Source organism: Rhinopithecus bieti, unplaced genomic scaffold (genome assembly GCF_001698545.2).
Source record: "Rhinopithecus bieti isolate Rb0 unplaced genomic scaffold, ASM169854v2 scaffold_7684, whole genome shotgun sequence".
In the NCBI taxonomy this organism is placed as follows: Eukaryota; Metazoa; Chordata; class Mammalia; order Primates; family Cercopithecidae; genus Rhinopithecus; species Rhinopithecus bieti.
The window spans coordinates 3,994,509-4,019,339 of record NW_016806071.1 but is presented as its reverse complement, the minus strand read 5'-3'; the positions used below and the strand labels follow the sequence as shown (position 1 = coordinate 4,019,339).

The window sequence follows — 24,831 nt, the reverse complement described above, 5'->3', positions numbered from 1 at the left end:
GTCTTGAACTCCTGACCTCAGGTGATCTGCCCATCTTGGCCTCTCAAAGTGCTGAGATTATGGGCATGAGCCACTGTGCCTGGCCCGAAAAAAAAAAAAAATTTTTTTTGAGACAGAGTTTCACTCTTGTTGCCCAGGCTGGAGTGCAATGGCGCAATCTCGGCTCACAGTAACCTCCACCTTCCAGGTTCAAGTGATTCTCCTGCCTCAGCCTCCTAAGTAGCTGGGATTACAGGGATGTGCCACCACGTCTGACTAATTTTGTATTTTTAGTAGAGACGGGATTTCTCCATGTTGGTCAGGCTGGTCTTGAACTCCTGACCTCAGGTGATCTGCCCGCCTCAGCATCTCAAAGTTCTGGGATTACCAGTGTGAGCCACTGTGCCTGGCCAAATCTTTTTTTTTTTTGTAGAGATAGGGGTCTTGCTATGTTGCCCAGGCTGGTCTCATACTTGTGAGCTAAAGTGATCCTCCCACCTTGGCCTCCCAAAGTGCTGGGATTACAGGTGTGATCCATCATGCCCATCCAAGGTCACAGATGAGATCACAGTACTGTATCAATGTTAAGTTTTTAATTTTGATAATTATACTATGATATATGTACTCTGTCTTTGTTTTGACGAAATACACAGAAAAATATTTAGGGATAGATTAGAAGATTATGATGGGCCAGGCATGGTGGCTCAGGCCTATAATCTCAGTACTTTGGGAGGTTGAGGCAGGAGGATTGCTTGAGGCCAGGAGTTTGGGACTAGCCCAAGCAACACAGTAAGACCTCTCCTCTACCAATAAATAAATAAATAAATAAATAAATAAATAAATAAATAAATAAGCCAGGTATGGTGGTGCATGCTTGCAGTCCCAGCTACTCAGGAGGCTGAGGCAAGAGGGTTCTTTGAGCCCAGGAGTTCAAGGCTGCAGTGAGTTGTGACTGCACCACTGCACTCCAGCCTGGGCAACAGAGCAACAGTGTCTCTTAAAAATAATAATAATAGGCCGGGCGCAGTGGCTCACGCCTGTAATCCCAGCACTTTGGGAGGCCGAGGCGGGCGGATCACAAGGTCAGGAGATCGAGACCACGGTGAAACCCCGTCTCTACTAAAAATACAAAAAAAAAGCCGGGCGCCGTGGTGGGCGCCTGTAGTCCCAGCTACTCGGGAGGCTGAGGCAGGAGAATGGCGGGAACCCGGGAGGTGGAGCTTGCAGTGAGCCGAGATAGCGCCACTGCACTCCAGCCTGGTGGACAGAGCGAGACCCCATCTCAAAAAAAAATAAAAAAATAAAAAAATAAAATAAAATAAAAATAATAATAATTAGGCTAGGTCACAGTGGCTCACATCTGTAATCCAGGCACTTTGGAGCCAAGCAGGCGGATCACAAGGTCAATGAGATCGGACCATCCTGGCCAACATGGATGAAACGCCTTTCTCTACTAAAAATTACAAAACTAGCTGGGCTTGGTGGTATGCGCCTGTAGTCCCAGCTACTTGGGAGGCTGAGGTAGAATCACTTGAACCCAGAGGGCAGAGGTTGCTGTGAGCCAAGATCGCACCACTGCACTCTAGCCTGGGCGGCTGAGCGAGACTTCGTCTCAGAAAAAAAAAAAAAATTACAATAGCCTCTTTATACATCTGATATGGTTTGGCTATGTCCCCACTGAAATCTCATCTTGAATTGTAATAATCCTGTGTCATGGCCAGGGGAGGTGTCTCATACCTGTAATCCCAGCATTTTGGGAGGCCGAGACAGGCGGGTCACAAGTTCAGGAGTTTGAGACCAGCCTGGCCAATATGGTGAAACCCCATCTCTACTAAAAAACTAAAAAAATTAGCCGGGCATGGTGGTGCATGCTTGTAATCTCAGCTACTTGGGAGGCTGAGGCAGAATCGCTTGAACCCGGGAGGTGGAGGTTACAGTGAACCGAGATCATGCCACTGTACTCCAGCCTGGGCAACAGAGTGAGACTCCATTTCAAAAAAAAAAAAAATCCTGTGTCAAGGGTGGGACCAGGTGGAGATAATTGAATCATGGGGGCAGTTCTCCCTCCCCACACTGTTCTCATGATAGTGAGTTCTCATGAGATCTGACAATTTTATAAGGGGCTTTCCCCTTTGTTTGGCACTCATTCTCTCTCCTGCTGCCCTGTGAAGAGGTGCCTTCTGCCATGATTGTAAGTTTCCTGAGGCTTCCCCAGCCATGCAGAACTGTGAGTGAATTAAACTTCTTCATTATAAATTATTCAGTCTCAGATATTTCTTCATAACAGCTTGAGAACAGACTAATACAATATCTATATCTTTCTATACAGATGGAAAAAACATAGAGCAAGAGTGAGAGACAGAGAGTGATGAAGCAAATGTGGTTAGATATGGGTGAAAAGTATGTGGGATTTTGGGGTACTATTTTTGCAACTTTTCTTTAAATCTGATATTATTCCAAAATTAAAAAATCAAAAAATTCCACAAACATATAACATTTTGAACTATTTCCTTCTAAGTATCATATTTATATATTTTGTAAATATAAAAAGCACATAATTGGGATAATCGTCTTTTTTTACTTAATACTGTTTTTTATTAACTTGATATTGAATCATCAGCAGTTTTCAGTATTTAAAATTATTTAAAAACAATTGTTAATGGATGCATAATACTTCTTTGTGTACAGTGTTTTTTTTTTTTTTGTTTTTTGTTTTTTTTGTTTTTTTTTTATGGAGTTTCCCTCTTGTTGCCCAGACTGGAGTGCAGTGGCATGATCTCATCTCACTGCAACCTCTGCCTCCCAGGTTCAAGCAATTCTCCTGCCTCAGCCTCCTGAGTAGCTGGGATTACAGGCACACACCACCATGCCCGGCTAATTTCTGTATTTTTAGTAGAGATGGGGTTTTGCCATGTTGGCCAGGCTGATCTCAAACTCCTGACTTCAGATGATCCACTCACCTTGGCCTCCCAAAGTGCTGGGATTGCAGGCTTGGGTCACGGTGCCTGGCATGTGGAGGCATTTTAATTTACTTAATTTATTTAGGGTTTTCCTCACATTATGTTATAAACTTACAGTAAAACCTATAATTAACATATTTTTGCATATATCTTTGTCCATATATTTGATTAGTTACATATCCTCATTTCCTAGAATGAAAACTGCTTTGCTAATTTTTTAAAAATATTTTTTTTTATTTTTAGAGGCAGGGTCTCACTCTGTCTCCAAGGCTGGAGTGTAGTGGGGCAATCATAGCTTACTGTAACCTCAAATTCCTGGGCTCAAGCGATCCTCCTGCCTCAGCCTCCCAAGTCGCCTGGACTACAGGCTCTTGCCACCATGCCTGGTACCTTTTTTTTTTTTTGAGACAGTTTCACTCTATTGCCCAGTCTGGAGTGCACTGGCATGGTCTCAGCTCACCGCAACCTCCGCCTCCTAGGTTCAAGTAATTCTCCTGCCTCAGCCTCCTGAGTAGCTGGGATTACAGGCACACACCACCATGCCTGGCTAATTTTTGTATTTTTAGTAGAGACAGGGTTTCACCATGTTGGCCAGGATGGTCTTGATCTCCTGACCTCGTGAGCTGCCAGTCTCAGCCTCCCAAAGTGCTGGGATTACAGGTGTGAGCCACCGTGCCCGGCCGGGAGTCTTATTTTTTGTGGGCCCTGAAATTTAAGGGAAAAGTCCTAAAAAAGTCACTGAGCATGTGGGATGCAGGTATCTACAGTCTGATGAGGGAGGTTCAGTTCAGCTTAACATTCTCTGGGGTGTACTTTGTGCTGAGACTGGTTCTCGGGACACAGATATGAATCAAACACTGAACCCATCCCACAGGGGCTTACAATTTGGCAATGGAGACATATAAGTAAATAGATACTGACTCTACAGTGATGAGTAGTTACAAATTAGGAAGCACAAGGGTTAATAGGAGCATGGAAGGGGTTTTGTGCCTTCCTTTAAACAAACTTTTATACAGTATTTACTTTTTTTTTTTTTGAGACTGAGTCTTGCTCTGTTGCTCAGGCTGGAGTGCAATGGTGCGATCTTGGCTCACAGCAACCTCTGACTCCCACGTTGAAGTGATTTTCCTGCCCCAGCCTCCCGAGAAGCTGGGATTACAGGCACTCGCCATCATGCCTGGCTAAGTTTTGTATTTTTGTAGAGATGGGTTTTCACCATGGTGGCCAGACTGATCTTGAACTCCTGACCTCAGGTGATCCACATGCCTTGGCCTACCAAAGTGCTGAGATTACAGGCATGAGCCACCGCGCCCAGCCAGTATTTACTCTTATATCCAAATAGAATATGCATTCATTCCTTCTTCCTTTTTTCATTCAGTTCACCTATAATTTATTGAGCATATTTACTAGACCAAAGTGAGTGGCAGTGGAGTTGGACAGGAGAAGAGAAATTTAAAAAGCAAAAAAGTAAAATTTATCAGGCTTTGTAACTACTTGCCCAGGAGAGAGAAGCAAGAGTTAAGAATGAATCCAAGATTTTTGGCTTGGGCACCTGGGTGGATGATGGTGCCATTCACCAAGTCAGGAAACGGGTATCTTTTGGCCTGAATTTTAAAACTAATTTTAAAGAGCAAAGAATATTTTGCTTGGGGTGCTAGAGCTTAAATTCTGTTGAAAAAAACATTCTTAGAATATTGGCTTTCTACAGGATGTAGACAGTATAAAAATGAAAAGTGGGGAGGTCTTCCAGGTTGGGAATAGAGAGACATTTTACAGTTGCTAGCTAATAGTGGAAATCAATGCAAAATTGAGAGTAGGGTAGCCAAATCAATTGACAGAAGGCCAAAGTAGATTAAAATGAACAAGAGATTTATAGTAGAAGAGAGGAAAACAGGTGAGAGACATTTTAGGAGCAGAAGGCAAACTGAAAACGATGGAATGAAATTGTAGAATATGAAAGGATTTAAAGTGGACTACTCTGATCGGGGAGGAGGTGGTGATGATAAAGGCAGTTGCTTTCAGCAACAAGGAGAGAAAGTGTGAAGCAAGAGGAAACTGGTCTTGGGAACAAATGAATCATCTTCTTCATGTAGTAGCTATGCCCTGGGTTGCATGATTATTCATAAACAAATGCAGGTTTCCTGTGGTGGCAGTGATCTAGGCATGAAAAATACAGTGCTAATATTAGGTTACAGCGCTAATAATCTCAATCAGTAGAAGGGCCCATTTCTCTTGACTGAAAATTTTTTAGCAACAAATGACCCTTACAGCATTTTCTTAATATTGCTGAAAGGACTGTTGGGGCATCAGGTTGAGGACTGAAGGGAATCTCAGGGTCTACTTACAGCTTTTCCTTAGGTTGGATGTATTTCACATGTAAAATGGTGGTAGCATAGCACCTAACTCATATAATCACTGTGAGGATGAATCATGGTTTCCCTTAGAGCCCCAGTTTCTCTTGTTATAGAAAGGGTATAGTGATTTTTTTGTGACTCAGGAGTATGTGGCAAAGGCACACTTAGGATTATACAGGAACAGCTTTCATTAAGAGAGCTACTAGGTGACAGCTTCTCCGTGGTAGCTGCTCAATTATTAAATGAATGATTCCTGTAGTTTCTCACTATTATTTATCATCATTAGGCCATAACCTAAGGTAAGGTGAGATTGCCTTATAACATTTTTTATACATTAAAAATACTGGTTGCATGCTGATATCTGCTGTACAATAGAATGTCATAGGATTCAGTGTATGAGGCTCTATTCTTCTTTGGAGGGGTGTTACATAAACCCATTAGTGAAATTTAGGGAAGTCGCACCCAGACTAGGGAGGATGAAGAATGGAGCATTCACCTTTTGATAGGAATACACTTACACACCCACATACACACACACACACAGAGAGAGAGAGAGAGAGAGAGAGAGAATGAGAAACAAAAACAGATGAGTACAAAATTGAGCCTAAGAAAAAGAACTGGAACCAATACAAATTGGAACTAGCATTTATTGAGTATCTTCTGTGGGCCAGTCTCTTTACCTCCAATCTGCACAACAACCAGCAAGGCAGGCAGGAGAAAACTGAGGTTCAAAAATGTTACATAACTTGCCCAGGGTCATAAAGCTATAGATGACAGAACTGGAACTGGTAGTGTCGGTATGCGTCTGACACCAAAGTCACTACACATTCTAGTATACCACCACTCTGTTAAAAAAGTGTATTTGAAAAATTTGGGGATCAGAGGATTTGGAGAATTATCTTTCCCTACTTCCCCTTTGACAGTCTTGTTTGATTTTGGTTCTGACGTTTGCACCCTAGAGGCTGATTGGGATCAAATATGGGGCATCTGTAAACAGAATGATTCCATAGCCCCCACTGTGTAATAATTTCCTTCCTTCAGAGCCTTACTAGGATTCGGCTGGGATGAGGGGTGGAGGTGGGAGAGAAGAGGCTGGGACGGGGAGGGTGTTAGTAAAAGATGGGTGATTCTTTGCTTACCTTTAAGTTGTTTATGAATTTCAGGACAACCCGTTGGCTATTCTCTTCTCTGGCTGGGCATATGTATATATATATTTTCATTTTTGTTTTGTGGGGGTGGTGGTTTAGGTGTTAAGGGTTTGGTTGGTATCTGTAGAAAATTTCTGTAATGATCTACACAATAGATAAAAAAAAAAAAAGTTAAGGTCAAAGACAATTCCTTCGTCTGTTTTGGGAGAGGAGTGTGTGTATGTTTGAAAAAAAGGTTTGTTCTGGTTCACTCTTCTTTCATCCAGACGCATTAAAGGGATTAGAAGGGGGTCTCCCCGCCACTCCCGAAGCCGTGAGAGACAAACGAAGGGATTCCCTTACATTCCTGCTCTCAGGTGCGGGTCCGAGTGACAAGAACGTTCACGTACCTTCGGGAGAGAAGGAAAAGGTGCTCGGGTCTGGCGGGGGGCGGGGAACGTCAAGCGGTTGGTGGGAACTGACGGGGCCTCCCGCCTTCCCGGGAAGTGCGACGTCCGCGCGCCCGGCCGCGGGCCGCTGTCTGCAGGCCAGCACGCGGGCCCTCGCCGCCCCAGGCCGCGCCCCTCCTTAGCGTTCCCTGCGGCTTCTCGTGCCCGGCGCGGCCGCCGCAGGTCCCGACGCCGTAGCCGGACGTGGGGTCCAGGGGCGCTGTGGCCCAGCGGCGCCGGCGGCAGGAGCGGCCAGCAGACGCTGGAGGCTTCGCTCAGGATCCCCGCCTGCTGCACCTCGGTCGTCCCGCCGCAGGCTTGCGCCCCCGGCCTGGCTCGGCGGCGCTCCTCCGGGATCCGCGTGGCTGCCGCGGCCCGGGCGCTGATGCGGCTGGGCGGGTGCCGGGCCTCAGCAGCTGTAGCAGTAGCAGCCGCAGCCGCAGCTACCGCAGCTCCTACAGGAGTGGGAGGTTTCGCGGCGGCGCCTGGGGCCGCGCCGGTGCCCTCCGGAGGAGGCTTTCGGCTCAGGGACGACCCCCCTGGCCATGCTGAAGCGGAGGCGGCCGCTGCTCGAGGTGAGTGTAGTGTGGCGCGGCGCGGTCCGGGGCTCGCCGGCCTCCCGCCGCCTGTGGGGGTCTTGGCGGCAGCCCTCGGGCCGGGCGGACGGGGCGTCCTGCCACTGCGGCCGCCTCCCCCACCCTGCGGTCCTGGGGCCCCAGCCCTTTTTGCCCGCGTCTCCCGGGAGGCTGAAGGCCGTGGGGGGGCGACTAGGCCCCGTGCCGTTGGGAAGCCCTCGCCCCGGCCTCGGTTCCGGCGCGGCCCGGTGTGTGGAGCTGGGGGCCGGCAGGAGCACGGCCGCCTTTCGGGTTTGCATGGGCCCGGGCCGAGCGCAGCCTCTTAGCCCGGGCCCTGCACGTACATCCCAGAGGGAGGTAGATGACGCCTGTTTGCAAACAGCTTTGGCTTCCCCGCGTCCCATACCGAGTACCTCAGAATCCCGGTAGTGGCGGGGGAATGGGGAGGAGAAGAAGGCCAGGGTGAGAATTGGGGTGCAGAGAGTGCGGGACCAAGAGAGCCCGTGGTACTCCTAGAGTGTCATTCATGGATCTGACTTGCTCGAAAACAACCTTTTGCGTCTTATTTGAGGTGAAATTTCATCACCTGCCGGTTGCTCAGCCCGGCCTCCTTGTATTATATCTTGTCTCTAAGCGTGGTCTGCCTTGGAGAAAGCCCCATCGCATCTTTGCGATGCTAAGTTTTCTAGATAAACACTCACAGTTATAAAAACGTCTTTTACAAAGGTCTGTCCCCCCCGCCCCCGCCGCCGCCAGAGGAAATATTTTATGCTTCAGTGTTTGGTATAAAAATGTTCCACTTAAAGAGATCCAGATAATGGTTGGCAAGAGGATTTTAAGTCCTCTTTAAGTGCCAGCTACCCTAATAAATACCTGAAGGAAATGGGACACATACTAAATTTTAGAAATAAAATGATTTGTTCTCATATTAATGTTGGAAAATGTTAGTACTTACAGTTTGATACCGTAAGTCAGATATTTGTGTTTTGTGAGAAATGTGATTACAGGTTATTTCTGTTTTCCTGTTATGTATGTGAAAGTTATAAGACTTATAGGTACTTGCAAAACTTTTATAATCATGAAAAAATATGCTTATTGTAGAAAATTTGGAAAGTATAGAAAGGTACCGTGTTGGCTCTTAATAAATAATAATAGGAGAAATCACCCATAATCTCACAGATTGTAAACAGTACAGGTTTATAATGGGCTTGTACTGACAATGATTTTTAAAATTATTTCTGTATATTAGGTTTAAAATTATCTGACTGCTCCATTTTACATTGCCATTTGTATAGGACCTATAAAAATGTTTTACAAGATTACATTGGAACCACAGTTGAATCAATTGAAACAGAAGAATATGGATAACTACCTAAAAGATCCCTAACTTAACTTTCTATGCAGCATGGGGTCTCCATGTAGGGAGAAAGTTTGGCATGGTACACGTTTTTGAAGATCTACTGTCTTACATGCTGTAGGCTTGCATTGTTTTTGTCAGATTTCTGTTAATTATTAGCTTGATTACCAGTTATTTTGGTAGGTTAATTTAGATTTTTAAAAGTCTTAATTCAGGCAAAGTGTGATGGCTAGGCCTACTAGGGAGGCTGAATTGGGAGGACCCCTTGATCCTAGGAGTTCCAGTCCGGCCTGGGCAATGTAAGCAAGATGCTCCTCTCCAAGGCAGGTGGATCACGAGGTCAGAAGTTCGAGACCAGCCTAGCCAATATGGTGAAACCCCGTCTCTACTAAAAATAAAAAAATTAGCCGGGCGTTGTGGCACGCACCTGTAGCCCCAGCTACTCTGGAGGCTGAGGCATGAAATCATTTGAACCCGGGAGGCAGACGTTGCAGTGAGCCAAGATTGGGCCACTGACTCCAACCTGGGCAACAGAGCGAGACTCCGTTCAAATGCATTTCAAATTCGAACTGTGTTCGAATACAGTCGAATACAGTTCTCAGTGTGTCCCTAAAGACCACCAACATTAGAATCAGTTGAGAGTGCTTGTTATATATATAACATAGGTATTATATGTAATATGTGGATTCTTGGTCCCTTGAATTGAAATTCTAGGGATGACGATGGCCCAAAGAACTTTATTTTTATCAGTCTCCCTGATTCTTAGGCCTCCTGAAGTTTGAGAATCACTGATACAGTAAATTTAAAATTAACTAACCTTGCTGAGCCGAAGGAAGGTGTCTGTTTTCTAGCAAAATTACAAATCTTTAGTGGCAATAGTCATTTCTTTTTTTTTTTTTTCCCACTTCCTTGCAGCTCCAGCTCAAAGGATGTCATTTCTTGTAGTAAATAATCTTAGAAAGAAAAATGATATTTTGAGGGACAGCTGATCCAACCAGCAGCCATTTATTGAGAGCCTCCTGTGATAGCTGAGGTGTGATAGAAGAACACCTCGTCATTTACTTTGGCGCTTAATAGACACCAATGTCATTGTCTGTAAAATGCATATACTTCTGTTATTATGCTTACCTTGCAAGGCTTTTAGGATAAATACATCTGAAAAGGTATTATAATCTGTAAAATATTTGTATGCAGTTTTGGCTTTTAAGCGCCAGGTCCTGTTGTAGGTATTCTGGGAAACACAAAAATGACCAAGGGCTCTACTAAACTTGTCCTGTGGAAGCAGAATACCTTTAATTAACTGTTACAAGGTAGGTTAGACAAGTGTTGTAATTGAGTGGAACGTACTAAATCTCTGTTTAAGGTGTCTGTGTCTCATCTTGCCCTTTAAGGACATTGATAATAATTTTTATATATGATTAATCCTTTCTCTTCCAATTCCTGATTCAGTGTTTTGTTTAAGGAAATAATTGTTTATTTTGCCTGGTGATAGTTCCTTATTAACTCCTTTAGAAAGGTAGAGTGAGTAGAGATGGTAATTCTTTCCTCTGTTGCTAAGCTACCACCACCGTTCATTCCATTCAGTAAACTTTTACTTGGCACCTTGTTAACGTGCTAGCCACAGACTAGTTGCAAGGCACAAAGCTTGTTTAAAAGATAATTGCCTGGATTTTAGCTTAAGTTCTTATGTTCCTGAAGGGATGGTGTATATATGTGTGTTTTATGGTTGCTAATTGCATAATGTGGTACAGAGTATGGAGTCGGATGTGAGCAGGAATCCTTACTACACCTCTTAGAGCAATGTGACATTTAGATTCTGAGTTTCTTATGTACTATTGGAGTAACACTACCCCTCCCAGCAAAGTAGAACAGGTTCCATGAGATAAAAGTAACCGAAAGCAATTAGCTCAGTGTTTGTCATGCAGGAGGTGCTCAATAAATGTACATTTCTTTCTTCCTTTTGGGAAAAACAAAAATCAGGCATTGGGATTTCTGCGTGACTTAAAACTTGGTGGCTTTATTTTTTTTAGACTAAGTCTACTTTTGGAATTCTTTCGAATTTTTTATGGAAAACAATTTTGATCTTAGTATATTTTCCATTTCAGTTTTAGCCAATAAATTAATATTCCCTTTGTATAGGGTATACTTGTTGCAAATTATTTATTTTCAGTGTTTTACATTGATCTTTAATTTTACTTGTGTATACTTGACCTGCATTATATAGAGCAACATTCTTGGTACAGTCAGACCTCTGTATCTGTGGGTCCTACCAACCAAGGCTCAAAAATATCCACACACACACACACGCACACACAAAAGTAATCATACAATAATAAAATGATACAAATAAAACCCAAGACAGTATAACAGTTGATTTGCATAGCACTTACATTGTATTTGGCATTGTAAGTAATCTAGATATGATTTAAAGTATACAGGAGGATATGCATAGGTTATATGCGAATACTGTGCCATTTTATATAAGGGATTTGAGCATCCACAGATTTTGGTATCCTGTGGGTTCCTGGAACCAATCCTCCACAGACACAGAGAGACAACTGTATATAATAATCATTGGAAAATATATAGTTGCAGGCACTAAATAGAAATAGTTCATATATTTAGTTTTCAAAAAACTCGCAATTTATTAAATTTACTTAAGAACTGTTTTCAGAACATAGACTTTTCCTTATAAACTACAGTAGGCAAGAACTAGATTTAATAGCCTGTCAGTCTTATCTTATAACCTTGGACAAGTTTCTTAACCCTCTTTAAGTCTCAATTTACTTTTTTATAAAATGTAACTGATAATGGTCACCTTACAGGATTATTGTAAGTATTAAATGATATAATGGGGAAATCAGAGTTCAGTCCCATGAGTCCTGTTAAATCTGGACTCTGGAAGTGGAAAATATATTTCTCTTGAGTTTTGAAAAAAGAGCTTGAAAGATTGTTAATTTGTTTTTGTTTGTTTGTTTGTTTTTTTGTTTTTTTTTGAGACAGAGTCTCGCTCTTTCACCCAGGCTGGAGTGCAGTGGCGGGATCTTGGCTCACGGCAAGCTCCACCTCCCGGGTTCACGCCATTCTCCTGCCTCAGCCTCCCAAGTAGCTGGGACTACAGGTGCCTGCCATCACACCTGGCTAATTTTTTTGTATTTTTAGTAGAGATGGAGTTTCACTGTGTTAGCCAGGATAGTCTCCATCTCCTGACCTCATGATCTGCCCGCCTCAGCCTTCCAAAGTGCTGGGATTACAGGCGTGAGCCACCAGGCCGGCCAGATTGTTAATTATTTATATAGTTTACTAATAATAAGTAAAATCAGCAGGATCCAATTTTGAACTATTAGAGATTGCTAAATTACAGAGGAACCAAGGTGTCAGTAGAATTAGTATTTGGTTATGGGGTTAGTAGAATACCTTGTGCTTTATAATGGTAAATTTTATTTAATAAAATAATGTGAAAAGTGCTGTTTTTACAGGTTGAGCATCCCTAATCCAAAACTCTGAAATTCGAAATGCTCAAAGATCCAAAACTTTTTGAGCACTGACATCATGTCACAAGTGGAAAATTCCACGCCTAACCTCGTGTGATGGATCACAATCAGAATAGTCAAAACTTTGTTTCATGTACAAAATTATTAAAAAGAGTGTATAAAATTATCTTTAGGCTATGTGTATAAGGTATATATGAAACAAATGAATTTTGTGTTTAGATTTGCGTCACAATTCTAATCTGTCCCAAATGCTTCTGTCCGGAATGCTTCTGGTTCCAAGTATTTTAGATAAGGGATACTCAATGCATAAAGTATTTTCTGTTTTACAAATTAAGTAGTACTTGTATTTTTCTTTTAAATTATGGTAAATAGCCCATTTACGGAACGGAAAAAGTTAGAACAGTATTATGTATTCACAGAGTTGTGCAAACATCACTGCTCTCTAATTTTAGAACATTTTAATCACTCCAAAAAGCAATTTGTAGCCATTAACAGTCACTCCCAGGATCTCCCTAATCCTCCTAGCCCTAGGCAGCCATTACTTTCTGCCTCTATGGGTTTGCTTATCTATTCAGGACATTTCGTGTAAGTGGAATCATACGATATATGACTGGTTTCTCTTACTTAGCATAATAGTTTTAGGGTTCAGTAGCAAGTGTCAATACTTCATTTCTTTTTATTGCTGAATAATATTCCATTGTATGGAAATACCACATTTTATTTATTCATCAGTTGGGGTTCTTTCTACTTTTTGGCTACTATAAATAATGTTGTTAACATTCATGTGCAAATGATTGTGTGGAAATATGCTTTCATTTCTCTTGGGTATTTATAGGGATGGAATTCCTGGGCCAAATGGTAGCTGTATGTTTAACCTTTCGAGAAACTATCAGATTGTTTTTACAAAGTAGCTGCACCTTTTTATATTCCACCTGCATTGTATGAAGGTTCCAATTTCTTCACATCCTCACCAACACTTGTTATCTGTTTTTTTTATTATAACCATCCTAGTGAGTGTGAAGTGGTAATGTAAGGCTCTATTGGCGGTTCATAACTTTTTAATTTTTTTTTTAAATAGAAGCGAGGTTTCATTATGTTGGCCAGGCTGGTCCGGAACTCCTAACCTCGAATGATCAACCCACAGCCTCCCAAAGTGCTGGGATTACAGGCATGAGCCACCATGCTCTTGGTTAATAACTTTTATTTACAGTCATTAGGTAAATTGTTGAAGCTTTTACTTGCAGATACATTGCCAGATTCTTTGATGATAAGGAATGTTTTTGGCATGAGGATAAAAGCTGTAGGCCAGGCACGGTGGCTTATGCCTGTAATCCCAGCACTTTGGGAGGCTGAGGTGGGCAGATAGCCTGAGATCAGGAGTTCAAGACCAGCCTGGCCAATATAGTGAAATCCCATCTCTCCTGAAAATACAAAAATTAGCCGGGCATGGTGGCAGATACCTGTAATCTCAGCTACTTGGGAGGCTGAGACAGGAGAATCACTTGAACTGCAGAGGTGGAGGTTGCAGTGAGCCAAGACTGCACCATTGCACTCCAGCCTGGGCAAGAAGAGTGAAACTTCATCTCAAAAACAAACAAACAAACAAAAATAGCTGTAAACTTTCTAGTTTCCTATTTAGTAAACAGTGAACTCTGGTGGATGGAACTGATTAACCACATTGGGTGGTGATAGGAATGGTGCTGTGAGGACTTCAGCTATATAAAAGGCTGTCTTCTATTAATATGAATATTTTTTTCTTTCTTTCTTTTTTTCTTTTTGAGATGGAGTCTTGCTCTGTCACCCAGGCAGGAGTGCAGTGGCTCAGTCTTGGCTCACTGCAACCTCTGTCTCCCCGGTTCAAGCAATCCTCCCGCCTCAGCCTCCCTAGTAGCGGTGACTACAGGTGCGCGCTACCACGCCTGGCTAATTTTTGTATTTTTAGTAGTGACGGGCTTTCACCATGTTGGCCAGGCTGGTCTCGAACTGACCTCAAGTGATCTGCCTGCCTTGGCCTCCCAAAGTGCTGGGATTACAGGCGTGATCCACTGTGCCCAGCCTTAACATGAATTTTTTTGTTTTGTTTTGTTTTGTTTTGAGATAGACTCTCGCTCTGTCGACCAGGCTAGAGTGCAGTGGCATGATCTCGACTCACTGTAACCTCTGCCTCGCAGGTGAAGCAGTTCTCCTGACCCAGCCTCCTGAGTAGCTTTTACTACGGGCGCCTGTCACTACGCCCTGCTAATTTTTGTATTTTGAGTAGAGATGGGGTTTCGCTGTGCTGGCCAGGCTGGTCTTGAACACCTGACCTTGTGATCCGCCTGCCTCGGACTCCCAAAGTGCTGGGATTACAGGCGAGCTACTGTGCCCAGGCAATATGAATATTTCTTAAGAAAAGGCAATTGTAATGCCTAAGTTTAGTTTTTCTTTAACTCTGCTGAAGCATTTCTAAAAATTTACAGTCCAGTTTCATATTAACATTTCTAGGCAGTCAGGCATGACAGATTTTAAGACTCGCCATTACCTCTCAATGATACATAATTTTATATAAATACAAATGTGATTGTCTGTCTTATATGTAGAATATTACCCAATGTTTTGGTTACTCATTCAAGGTATTAAAGCCTCCCTATGAGGTTTTTTAGGACATAGTTCAAAGTCAGCAGTAATTACTTGCTAATCTTTCTTAAGTTTTTTCAAACCAGTTAGGAAATACTACAGGGAACCACTGTGTGAGTAAACAAAGTGCAAGTTTTAGACCTTCATTCTACATGCAGTGGATCACCCACAGTATTTTCCTGCTTAAGTTCACTTTTAGAATCTATAGTGGTGATTTTTTTTTTTTTTTTTTTTAGATGGAGTCTTGCTCGGTCGCCTAGGCTGGAGTGCAGTGGCATGATCTCGGCTCACTGCAACTTCCGCCTCCTGGATTCAAGCAGTTTTCTGCCTCAGCCTCCCTAGTAGCTGGGATTATAGGCACCCGCCACCATGTCCAGCTAATTTCTGTATTTTTAGTAGAGATGGGGTTTCACCATCTTGACCAGGCTGGTCTTGAACTCCTGACCTCGTGATCCACCTTCTTTGGCCTCCCGAAGTGCTGGGATTACAGGTGTGAGCCACCGCACCCGGCCTGTAGTGGTGATTTTGAGCTGAAATTCTTGTTCTGGTTTATTATACAATCCTTTAGTTCCTTTGGATGGCATAATTTCCATATAAAGTTAAAAAAACAGCAGTTCTGGAGCCTTTTTGGTAGGATTAATGAAAAAGTATGCATTTCTGTTTGCAATATGGTTTGGTTCTTTCCTAACCTTTAATGATTAAGGTTTGGTGTTTATCTGTGAGATTTCATTTTATTAAAATGAAGAAAGAGTAAATTGTACATGTTTTTATGATTTGTTTCATAGCCCAACAGAGTCTATATCAAAATTCTCTTTATTAAAATACGTTGACTGGATGTGGTGGCATGTGCCTGTAGTCCCAGTTACTTGGGAGGCTGAGACAGGAAGATTGCCTGAGCCCAGGAGTTCTGGGCTGTAGTGTGCTATGCCGATCGGTGTCTGCACTAAGTTTGGCATCAGTATGGTGACCTCCTGGAAGTGGGAAACCACCAGGTTGCCTAAGGAGGGGTGAACTGACCCAGGATGGGAATGGAGCAGCTCAAAACTCCCATCCTGATCAGTAGTGGGATCATGTCTGAGAATAGCCACTGCACACTACTCCAGCCTGAGCAACATAGTGAGACCTCATCTCTGAATAAGTAGATAGATAGCTAGATAAATAGATAGATAGGGCTGGGCACGGTGGCTTATGCCTGTAATCCCAATGCTTTGGGAGGCCGAGGTGGATGGATCGCTTGAGGTCAGGAATTCAAGATCAGCCTGGCCAATATTGTGAAACCCGGTTTCTACTAAAAATACAAAAATTGGCTGGGCGTGGTGGTGGGCCCCTGTAGTTCCAGCTACTCAGGAGGCTGAGGCAGAAGAATTGCTTGAACCTGGGAACCCGGAGGGGAGGCTGCCGTGAGCCGAGATCGTGCCACAGCACTCCAGCCTGGGCAACAGGGGAGCTTCAGTCTCCATTTTTCATTTTCAATTGAGCAGGAGAAACAATCCCTAAAAGGTAATTAAAATAAAACACTGCCAGTTTGAAACCTGAACTTCACAATACATCATGTAGGCCTTTTTGTGATTCTGGTGATAATTGTCCCTTTTTTTTTTTTTTTTTAGTGGTAGTAGCTGAAAATTATTTTTGAAGTTATTGTGAGGTCACTCTTGGAAATTTCTGCTCAATGTTTAAAAAGCAAGGTTGAGTTTCTTTAACCTGGCATATAGCTGTCATGATTTGGTTCCAGGCTGATCATTCCTCACTGCTATTTTTGCATCCGGTTCTTCCATGATTCCAGGTTTATGGAGTTTTTCTTGATTCTTTTACTTTGTATTACTTTTTGTGTAATATAAAAGCCTTCCTTGTAGTGTGCCATCTTTCTGGTAAGTATTTCACATATGTTATTTCTAACTCTTACTAAGGCTATTATAAGATCATTGTATTATTATGCATTTTACAGCTGAGGAAACTGAGGCTTGGAGAGTTTTATTGATTTTCCTAAGCTTAAGCCCACATCCATGATTCAAACTTATATATCAAACTCATATATCTCTGACTGGAAAGTCCACACTCTTTTTTCATCCTGTGAATCTTGTCATGTGTCTATGTGTATATGTGTTTTTTTTTAGATGGAGTCTCGCTCTGTCACCTAGGCTGGAGTGCAGCGGTGTGGTCTCGGCTCACTGCAGCCTCCGCCTCCTGGATTCAAGCAATTCTCCTGCCTCAGCCTCCTGAGTAGCTGGGATTACAGGCGCCCACCACTACACCTGGCTAATTTTTTGTATTTTTAGTAGAGATGCGGTTTCACCGTGTTGGTCAGGTTGGTCTTGAACTCCTGACATCAAGTGATCCGCCCGTCTCGGCTTCCCAAAGTGCTAGGATTAGAGGCATGAGCCACCGCTCCAGGCCCATCCAGGATTTCTAAAGCATGTTCCCTAGGAGCAAGGAAATGTTCTTCAGTCAAATAAGTTTGGGTTTTCAGCTTACTATATCCCTCAGGTAGAAGTTTGCAAATGCACATTAGTATTCTAAAGACTAAGGAGTAGAAGAAACTTGTTTAACTTTGTTCAGCTATGTATTACCCCAGTTTTTTCTGAGATGGAGTTTTGCTCTTGTTGCCCAGGCTGGAGTGCAGTGGTGCCACCTTGGCTAACTGCAACCTCCGCCTTCCAGATTCAAACAATTCTCCTGCCTCAGGCTCCTGAGTAGCTGGGATTACAGGCATGCACCACCATGTCTGGCTAATTTTTGTATTTTTAGTAGAGATGGGATTTCACCATGTTGGCCAGGCTGGTCTCAAACTCCTGACCTCAGGTGATCCAGCTGCCTCGGCCTCTCAAAGTACTAGGATTACAGGCATGAGCCACTGTGTCTGGCTGTATTACCCAAACTTACTTGGTTGTGGAACCCCTTTTTTCCACATAGGACTTAGTAATTAACACCTTTTACTGATGTAGGTCAACTTTTATCTGTTTTTTAAAGTCTCACCCTCACCATATCCAAGACTATTTGAACTCTTAGATGATAGGTCTTGATTACTTACTGAAGGTGCTCGTTCTGCACATTATTAGAATTTTAGCAGTATTATTTCTTTTATATTTAGCCAAAATCTAGCTTTTCCTCTAGTGTATATCCTTTTGCTCTTTTACTCTTTAAAATTACACGGAATAATCACTGTTAATATCTAAAGATGACAAGACAATATCCTGTCTCCTCTAGCATAGTGATTAAATTACAGGCTCCAGAGTCAAACTGGGTTCAAATTTAATTCTCCTTTCACTTTGTGATCTTGGGCAAATTAATAACTTGTTTGTGCCTCAGTTTTCTCACCTGTAAAATGGGACTAACAATAATACATCAGTGGGTTAAATGAAGTGATACACATAAAGAGCTAATTACGTAGTATATTGGTTCAAGTCTCCTGGGAAGGAGACGTTGAAATGGATATAGTAGTGCAAGAGGTTTTATGGAGTGGAATGCCTGTGAAAGGAAATGGGGAGAAAGCAGAATTGGCTAGGGAGAGCCTCAATCTGTGATGCAGATCTGAAAAAATCTCAGTCAACCTAACTGGGAACTTCAGAGCACATATTGCCTGTTAGAGGAGTCCTGCATGGGCAGAAATGGCCAGATTTTAGTACACCCACCATGTTTAGTCACCAGCTAGAGCTGCCCAAGGAGAGCATGGTCATGACTGGGAAGCTGAGATGAATTCTGGACACGCTGCAGCTGGAGGCTGTTAGCTATCCAAACTCCTTGTACCTGAATGGCAATTCTTTTTTGAAGGAAGATCCAAGTAAGTGACTGCTACAGTCCATTTCTTGTGATGCACAGATCCATGTCTTCACAGTTTCTGAGAGCAGCTCCTCCAAGGGAGGAAATGTAGAAAGACATTAGTGAGACAGGCTTCAGGCTCATCACTGTAGCTGGTCTCAGAGCCACAAGGTTCTAGAGCCATCTCCACTATGTAGTCTAAATTGCCCTTGCCCTCAGCTATCATTTCTGCTGGTGTTGGTTGTTTACTTAGTGGTATGACCCAAACCCTCATTTCTGAGAGTCTGAGAACCATACCTTTCTCAGACTGGAGTGATTGCATTTGTCCATTCATAGTCACAACTGGGCAGGGATCATCTGAGTCCCACACATGTTCCTTCTTGTTCTCTTTGTGTAACAGCAGCCCTACTTCCTCCTGAGGATGAGGGTTAATTAATCTTGCCAAGATGGGCATTCCTCTTACTGCTTTCTAGTCCTTGGACACAAGGAACACCCAATATTCAAGCTGCAGCTGTAACTTGTAGTTCATTGTGACCTTTGCCTGTGTCTCCTGGCAAAAGTGTGCCCGGTTTGGGTACCAGGACTTCTAACGCCATAGAGCCCCCACATTGCAGAGATAGGAAGCACAAAGTAGATCATTGGGAATGATGGCAGGGGCTGTTTCTCTTTTCAGTTCTTGGTTCTCAGACCCATGTATTCTTCTTACTGGTAACCTAGCTCTAAATCAGTGCATGTACTGCATACAAGAGGGTAGCACACCATTTTTGTCTCTGAGCTAATACATTAGCTGTACCTTCAGCAGGCCATTCCAATACTCTGTAAGACTGGGTCCTTTTGTATGGAGCTGTTATGGATATAACTACTGGAGCTCATGGTTATGGGCCTACTGCCACAAATCTTTCACTGTGAAGTGATTTGCTTGGCTGGATTCCATGTCTGTTGATTAAGCACTGTGTAAGTCCGTGTTTAGTGGTACTGGCTAGGTCTCTGTGGACAGGAAAGGCAAATCTATACCTGGAATAAGTGTCTAATCCTATAAAGATCAATCATTGGCCCATCCAAGATGGAAGAGGCACAGTGTAGTCAGTTTGCCACTTAATAGTCTGTTGGTCTGCCTGAGGCATAATGCTATATGGTGGCTTGGTGTTGGTCTTTGTTGCTCATAGGTTGGATGTTCAGAGTTGGCCTTGGTAAATGGGAGTCCATGTCTCCTTCTCTGCTTCCATCTCTATTTCTGCCATAGTGACCTCTCCATTTATGTCCCCATCTTGCCACCTCTGGGTGACCGATGTCAGCTAGTTGAGTCATTTTGTCTCCTTGGCTGTTCATTGGCTCTTCTGTATTGGATGCTTTCTGGTGGGCGTTAACACATGAAACAAAGATTTTCATACGTTTCATCCACTCCCATATGTTCATTCATTTGCCTTCACTCATACCTCTTGCCCTTGTCCTTCTCCTTAAAGGCCTCTAACCAGTTGGCCAGTCTATTTGCCACTGCCCATAAGTTTATATATTCTCACCCCAGGCCACTTTCCTTTCTGCATAAAATTCATAACCAGGTGCACCACTCAAAGTTCTATCTGTTAAGAAGATTTTCCCTTTTCATTGTCAAGGTCACACCTAAGTGTGGCTATAATGAACTTGTTTTTTTCAGTTTGCATTCACATACGGAGCTGACCTACTTATAAGCAAAACTTTGGCTTTTTTCTCCTTCTTAAGTGGGTCATGTAGGATACACCAAACAGCTATAGATGTGAACTGAGGAAGGGGTGCTTGTGTGGTGGGTGCCAGGGAAGTCTTGGCTGCCCACTTATAGCAGTCTCCTTGTGCCCTTTGGTTTTGTTTCATTTTGATCCTTGATATGCCATTCCTATCTTATAATGGATTGCTGCTGTGCTCACGTGGCTTTATGACCTGGCGAGTCTAGTGAATGCAGCTTATTATGGAAAGTCTGGACACGTGGTGCCCAGTGATGAAGCATTCTATCTCTTAACAGGACACAGTTGCACACCAGAACCTGTTTTTCTAACAGCATGGCTTTCCTGCAGAACTCTAGGGGCCTGCATTTTGATTCTCGTCCTTGCTATAAACTCTACACTACATCTTTTCCCACCATTGGTACTTTGAACAGCATATGTATTGCTTGCACTACAGCCTGGGCTTGCTGCAGAGTTGTTGCCCCTACTCAAAACTGGCAGCCTTTCATGTCAACCAGTATACGGGCCACAGCGGTATTCCTGTGTATAGAATGTGTTACTTCTAGAATCTAAAGGAGCCTACTAAACATTGTGTTTCCTTTTTTGTAGTCGGGGATGCAAGATGCAGCAATTTGTCTTTTGCTTTGGAGGGGATGTGTTGGCATGATTGCGAACAGTGGACTCTTAAAACTTCACTGAAATGGTAGATGCCTGAATAATTGTAGGGTTTTTCTTTACCCTCTTTGGAACACATGTCCCTCACCAAGCCCTTCACTATGCTACCCACCTCTTGCTCATCTTACAAGATCAACATATATCACTGACGTAATGGATCTATGTGCTGTTTTGAGTCCAGATCTCTGCAGACTGTATTATGATAGAGTGAAGTTAACAGCCTCGAAGCAAAACCATGAATGCATTTTATTGTTTGTTCCACATGAAAGTGAACGGTTTCTGATCCTCTTTTCTGATTAGGATAGAAAGGAACTTATTTGCCATACAAATGGCTGCATGCCATGTACCCAAAGCTATATTTATCTGCTGTAACAAACATACTGCATCTAGCATGGCAATGTGGTCATAGTTGCTACTTGTTTGAGTTTGTGGTAGATCCAGCTGGTTCCTGTAGGGGCCAGACTTTTGAATTAAATAGATATATTTAGGTACTACTGCCCTTGAATCTTTGAGATCCTTAAAGGTGACACTAATTGTTGCCATTCCCTTTACCTCTCCCCGGTACACAATTTTGGTTTTGATTATACCCAGGGGATGGGTATTTTCCTTTCTCCACTTTATAGTTGCCTGAGTAAATGGCCATAGGTTCCTTTGAGGATGGACTTGGGAGTAATTTTACACATGTATATATGAGTCTAGATCTGAAAACTGGCCCAGGTTCAGGAACTGGGAAAGGGATGGTAGGTTTTTATTGGTGCAATCACCTTCAGCCTCCTGCTTATCCAATTCTTGCCTTGTTTTGATTATATGCATTAAGCAGCAATGATTTTGACTACCTGTTTTTTTCCTTATGGCATCATATTCTGTTTTTTTTTCCTTTTTTTCTTTTTCTTTTGAGATCGAGTCTTACTCTGTTGCCCAGGCGGTAGTACAGTAGTGTGATCTCGACTCACTGCAACCTCCACCTCCTGGGTTCAAGTGATTCTCCTGCCTCAGCCTCCCCAGTAGTTGGGATGACAGGTGCCCACTACCACACCCAGCTAATTTTTGTATTTTCAGTAGAGACGGGGTTTTCATTGTGTTGGCCAGACTGGTCTTGAACTCCTGACCTTAGGTGATCCACCCACCTCAGCCTCCCAGAGTATGCTGGGATTACAGGCATGAGCCACTGTGCCCAACCTGTACCATATTCTCTTAACTGTCTCCATAGCTCCCTGAAGGTTGAGTCTTATTGGCTGTCTTTCAACATGAATCATAATGGCAACAGTTCACTAGCTTCTGGTGTTTAAGTGCCACCACTTGTCCCCTATTGCTATCAATGAGCCTTTCCTTTAGAGGAGTGCCACCACTGAGCTTCTTAGTGATGCTGGTGCCTCTCTCATCAGTATGTTCCTGATGGCTTTGATGAATGGTCTTCTCTCCTCACATGGTATACACAACTCTATCATATCCACTTTCCTGAGCCTTTTAATCCTGTCCACTGCTCTCTGCTATGTCAATTCAGTCATTTCACCCTCAATTAGTTTGGGCCATCATTTTCTCCAGACTCCTAGGAGCCACCCTGGCAGCAAGTTTACACTATCTCCCAGGTCCCTGCTACAGTGTTATTTCTCATATCCTGAGACAGCCCCCCTTTCAACCAGTAAACTTGACCTTAGTCTAATGTCCCTTCTTTCTTGATTAAGCACCTTGAAAATCTAGCACTGTGGTTTATGCCAGTCCTGCTCGTTTACTTACACTGGCTAATTCTTGCCATTCTTTTGGGAATTATAGTCTCTGTTCTCCCTTATCAGGTCCAAGATGTCCTTGGCAGGGTTAGCACTAGCTATTATCATGGCATCCAAGAATGCAGATAGGGACAGATCCTTAGGGAGCCCCTGTGTTGCCTTGCAGGTGACAGACCTCTGAAGTGTGCTTCTGCACAGCAGGGAGTGCTAACTCATCCCTGAGTTCAAAGGATTTGGAAATGACAATCTTTGGGGGCAACCATCTATCCCTAACCTGTCTATCAGGCCTCTGGGTTTTCTAAACCAGGATCCTGACCTTGGCATAACAAGCCTGCCTTGGCTGAGCATTCAGTCATCGTGAAGCAGTGGTCTGTAGCCATCCAGAGTTTGTTCTTCATCTTTTACTGCCTTCCATGGTAGGTGATAAGGACCTGTTTATGAGCTATCAAAGAGCCCTCTGGCCTTCACACTTAGTTTTCAGTTGTTTGTTAGCTGCTTTCTAGGGAGCCAAGGCAGTCTAACAGCTAGCCAACTCTATTGTTCTTGTATGTTTGTGTTCCCCTTCCCAAATATCTGAATCTTTATACCAGTTTGAGTGTTCCTCTCTGGGAACATTCTTCCAGGTCACAACTTGTGTGTTAACAGTTGGGCCACCAGCTTGTGTCAGGGCCTCTCATGCCTCACGTACTACCTGGGATGAGATCTTCATTGTCAGTCAGGCAGTAAGTTACCTCGTTCCTAAGCCCTGTCTTACCTCCTGCTTTCTCAGTCAGTTTCTGGTACCAGCTGTGCCAGTTTGAGTCCTTCAGGAAGCAGCTGCTGAGACAGGAACATAAGAGATACATGAGGTAGGAGAGGACTTCTGTGAAAGGAAAGGGAGAGGGGGCACAGTTGTCAGGGAGAGTCTCAGAGTGAGATGCAGGTCTGACAGAGTTTCAGACAACACAGTGAAGACTCGAACAAAAATTGTTCATTAGAGGAGTCCTGCATTGGACAGAAATGGCCAGGCCTTAGTGCCTATGTTATGAGCAGTCATTGGGTGGGGCTGCCCAGGAAGAGTGTGACTTCAGCTTGAAAGCTGGGCATCCTGAAGGGAGTGCAGTAGGAGGCTGTCAGCTAACTGTACATCTAGAAGCTTGTTGGAAAGTTATTTCATAAAGGTTGATATCCGTGACATACCTCCATGGCTGCCACATGTATTAAGCAAATGTTAGGTATTATTGTTAGGATGATTTTGATGACGTTTTTCTTTTTTCTTTTTTTTTTTTGAGATGTAGTCTCACTCTGTCGCCCAGGCTGGAGTGCAGTGGCGCCATCTCGACTCACTGAAAGCTCCACCTCCCAGGTTCACGCTTTTCTCCTGCCTCAGCCTTCCGAGTAACTGGAACTACAGGCGCCTGCCACCACGTCCGCTAATTTTTTTGTATTTTTAGTAGAGTCGGGGTTTCACCGTGTTAGCCAGGATGGCCTTGATCTCCTGACCTTGTGATCCGCCCGCCTCAGCCTCCCAAAGTGCTGGGATTACAGGCGTGAGCCACTGCGCCCAGCCAGAGTTTTAACAGATGTATTTTAAATACATGTTTTATAGGAATCCACAAGTTTTTCATCTCTAAAAAATGACTTAATTTTAGGGCTCAAAATTCCATTCTTCAAAAGAAATGTCCAAGTGTTTTCTTTTACAGCTTCAAATTTTCTGCATTTAACTACTTGACTGTAAAAGAGCTATAAAAGAAAACATGACATGACTGAACTACTTCATGTGTTACTGTCTTCCTCAAAAGAAAGTTTAAAAGGGAGTTCTTCCTAAATGCGGATCTCTAATACAATATCTAACACAAAAGAAGCTTTAAAAAGATAATTTCTTACTTGAGTAGCTAGGAGTTTTTCTTAGTAAAAGCAAAAAAAGAAAATTTACGAAGCATAACACTAGGGTTCCTTTTCTACTCAAGATGTTTACTCAAAATGACAGCAGTTACATCTTTAGGAGTATAACGTAGATACTAAATAAACCAATTTTTTTTTTTTTTTTTTTTTTTTTTTTTTTTTTTTTTTTTTTTTTTTTTTT

General features: G+C 43.1%; 1 protein-coding gene across 1 annotated transcript in view; it reads left to right on the top strand.

Moving 5' to 3' along the window:
• Window positions 1-7,038: 7,038 nt before the first annotated feature.
• Window positions 7,039-24,831, top strand: part of ZFYVE9 (zinc finger FYVE-type containing 9) — a 203,943-nt gene continuing 186,150 nt past the window's right edge. The window contains exon 1 of the mRNA XM_017874503.1: window positions 7,039-7,444. The gene's annotated coding sequence lies outside the window, so the exon portion shown is untranslated. The remainder of the gene's footprint in view (window positions 7,445-24,831) is intronic.